Consider the following 4,183-nt stretch of genomic DNA (forward strand, 5'->3'; position numbering starts at 1 on the left):
CATGATTTCAAGGAGTGTTTTTTAGTATTTCAATGATTTATTTTATCAGAAATGACACTTTTTTTTCGCTGTATTTGTTTGTAGCTTTTGTAGCTTTTGTAGATTTCTTAAAGAAAAGGTTTTTTTTTATACTTTCTACCCGCACACGTCAGGCAGATATTCCTCCAATCATTCTCTTCCGGTGAAAACTCCATCTTTAGAACCTACCACCCAAGCCTAGCAGTGACGAAAACGCAGACCAATCACATCGCCTTACTAAATTGCTGTTTAACCCTAATATCCCTTACCCCAACCGCAATTATGTTTCGTCTGCCTCAAACCCCACGTTTCTAACACTACCGACCACACGTTCATTTCTTGCCTCGTGAACTTGTGTCCTCTGATCCAAGAATAATCGCTCTACTGATCTCCTGTACTTCTACTCCTAGGTATCTCTATTAACAATTGACGTGTACTACGATTACGGTGTTCTAAGCCATATTTCTTGTCCATAGTTAAAGTTCTTGTCACGTTGCCGAGACGAAGGATCCATGTTTCATTCCTTTCCAAGTTATGGTTATATTAATACTTATGTTAGTAGGTTCTCGCCCAAGACTTCGACTTATATCAGACTGTATGTGTGCATGAGTTGTCATTTGGCCTGTCAGCCCGTCAGCCTATCAGGTACTCTAAGTGATACTTCAATTGTCACACAGTTACTAAACCCATTCGCCTAGGCACTATTCAAACACACAATACAATCCCTCTCCACCATTGAGTTTTCTATTTATGGTAGATTCGACAGCAGTTTAAGAAACTGCCCCATACTTGTTTCTTTCGAGGAAACATTTGTTCCTTCGAACCGGAGCATCACTTGAATCTAGTGATTGCTCCTACAACATTCTAGCTATCATCTTCTACTCGACCAAAGCCCTTTGTCCTGAAATCCCCAGCTCTAGAGCTATAGTACGAAACCATACAGTTGCCGCCTTGTCATCTTTTTAGAAACTTGGGCATCCATTACCTGTACTCCTCTAGAACCGACGACACAATGATCGATAACGAACAAAGCGCCCAGGAGGAAATAGGAGCCACTGGAGGCGTTCCGGCCCGAAAAGAGGTTGCATTGTGGAATAGAAGAGGAACTCAGCTGCGCAAACAGATAACGGTCACTCGCCGCCATATCAATTCACTGATATTTAATCAAGGCTCACGGGGAGCCATTAAAGGACTAAAGGAACATCTGAGAAACATGAATCAAGACTACCGTCAAGTACACACGACTCTTATGGGTAACAACCCAGATACTATCGAGAATGACAAGCAATAGGCTATTCACCTGCGCTACGTACAGCAATCTGGCGAAACGTACGAAGTGAAACGTAGGAAAGCTATTTAACCTCCAGGCTGGACGACCCAGCTCCTGAAATTCAAGAAGACCCTAGGCAACCGTATCCCGCAGTCGGAATCGGACGACAAGAAAGAAAACCGTTCAGAACTATTGATAATTTAGCCGTACCTTGGAGGTGATCTGAAGATGTCTAAAATCTACAAGAAGGACTCCCAGGTTCCCAAGTCGCAGTGGGTGCAATAAGCAGAGCCTTGACGTTATTCGTCAGACAGCCAACGACCAATTACTACCAGTCGAACACTTGTTACCGATCCAGAAGATGTCATTCGGAAAAGGATAGTCAATTTTCCATGGGCGAATGATAGGAGAGAGCCCCGGACGATTGGATAGACCAATTCAGCAACGGCCGGTTGCCACCAGAGTCCAGTCAACATCACTTCCGTTCGTCAGTCTTAGCGGAGTTGGAAGCCTATCACGGAAGGGCACTGGATTGGTTCGCATGGATTGACGCATTCAAGGCCCTAGCACACGACACTCCGAGGTCCCCAGGAGAAAAGATTGCCTTATTGAAAAAATACCTTCGAGGCGACTGCCTAGACGTAATATACGGACTCGGAGGTGGGGAGTCAGCCTACATAGCGGCGCTAGTAAGACTGAAGTAGGCCTGCGGGAGCCGCGACGTTAAGAGCAGCACATATACAAGCAATCGACCGGTTAGAACTGAAATCGGATCCAAGAACGCTCAAAAAATATGCTGAGAAAATTGGCACCCACCTCTTCGACCTCACCCGAATTGGAGAAGTTTCAGCAGCTGATGTCATCGAAAGGGTTTGTCAGAGACTATCTCTACATGATCGGTTGGCTTGGAACGAAGAAAAATGGGGAGACCTAGAGCACAGAATAGTCAACTATTTCGGAAGATGGCTTTGCAATAGAGCCTCACCGCCGACACGGCGCATCTCCTTCCTGGGAACCTCCTAAAAGGCTCTTAGCCTCCCCAGCGCATCAATCATACCGTTGAGAAGTACTGAGGAAGGCCACAAGAGGCTGGAAAATTGTGTAGGAACATGCCAATATTGTCAATTCAAGAAATTGTTGGTGATATGCTCAGGAGTGCTTTAGGAGATCCCTCCATGAAGGTAGGACTCGCGCGTTTTAAAGTATCACAAAAACATTTGGCTGTGTCAAAGAAATATATAAAATCAAGTAAAATTGTTAGATAATGTAAATTTTGGGGTTTACCATTGTTTATTCAATAAATTATTAAGGCGGCTGTTTTTCACACGAATGGTGAAGACAATGTGTGGGTTGCAAAAATTAATCGCTAACGTTAATAAACTAACAAAGGCAACCAAAAGAAATCATTAAATACGCAAACAATAAAACTCTTCAGTAGGATAGAGGTCAAGCACTACAATAAGTGAAATAAGAGACTGATTTCATTCATACCACCTACAAAATGCCTATGGACTAGCGTATTGCACCTCCTCCGTAACTGGACATGTAATTTCATGGTATTTAATAAATAATGAATGAAATACTATTAGAGAACAATCTGAATATGTAAGATAGTAGTAGTATACTATATAACGATAGTAGTGTGAAATAGTAAAACATTAGTGCAATTGAAAAAGTTTGTTATGACCACATAAAGTGCAATATTAGTAATAAATATTTCTGATTTTGCTCTAATAGTATTTTGTTAAATGAACTCTATTAAATACAATATTGGTCATGTTCTCCTGTAATTTTTAAAATAGCATAAGAAAAAAAGGTTTTGTGAACCATTTAAGTAATGAGTAAACACCATCGGTATTTTAAAAAGGAAAATGGATGTAAGCCGACGCTTTTACGCAATATATTGCCTACCGGATTGGAGGCTCATCGTCCCAATTGGAACAATAAAAAAAATGGAATTGGAGGCTCATCGTCCCAAATTGGAACAATTAAAAAAAATGGGATTATCTCTAAATCGAAAAAGGACTAATGCCTTGGAAAAAAAGGACTGTCCTAAGATATTTAAAAAGTCAGTCCTATTTCTCCCAGTCCTATTTCGGTTCAGTTCTATTTCACCGCCAATCCAAATAAAAGATAAAGTTTTTGAAATTGAATATACAATTTCAAATATTCTGTTGTCGTTTAATATTCATTTTATGTTTTAATTACATTCAAATGCTATAAAATTTATATAAAGCCGCTGGGTATATAGAATACGTATGTCACACAATTTTTTTTCATCATGGGAGGTTCTTGGTACTAGCTGAGGATGATGTAAGAGTGACTGAAGAGCCTGTCAGGCAGCTACCAGGCGACCAAAAAGAAGGTTCTAAGAGGTATTTAGGACGGTTATGGAGAAGACTGAAGAGGACAGTAGGAAGTTCTGCAGAGGTACTGAGGAGCCCGTCGTGCCGTGTGGGTCCAAAAAGACGAACACTAGGCCCGATCGAGCAACGCTCTCTCCAGTTACGAAACCACCCGTCAGCGCTTTAAAATCCAAAATCCCTAGCCTTAGCTTCGTGTAATGCCCGAGCTTGAATGTGACCACGTGAAAGACAGCGGGGTTTGCATCTGGAAGTCGGATTGCGCATTGCATTAAACCAATTCAAAACAGCATCGTCCAATTCCGGATATCGAGATTCATTTGCCAACCGTTGATTTGACGACACTTTGTTCGCTGAAAAATCTATTACGTTTTCTTTGTCCACATTTATCCGATGAATTTGAGATTTCGAAACACCAAACAAAGAAGCAATATACATTTTCGCTTTTTCCCCTCAATAAGTTCAATTTCTTTTATTTTGTCTCCCAAAGATAGACACTCTCTTTGTTTTTTTTTTACTAGAACGAACATGT

Source organism: Daphnia carinata, chromosome 5 (assembly GCF_022539665.2).
Source record: "Daphnia carinata strain CSIRO-1 chromosome 5, CSIRO_AGI_Dcar_HiC_V3, whole genome shotgun sequence".
Classification (NCBI taxonomy): Eukaryota; Metazoa; Arthropoda; class Branchiopoda; order Diplostraca; family Daphniidae; genus Daphnia; species Daphnia carinata.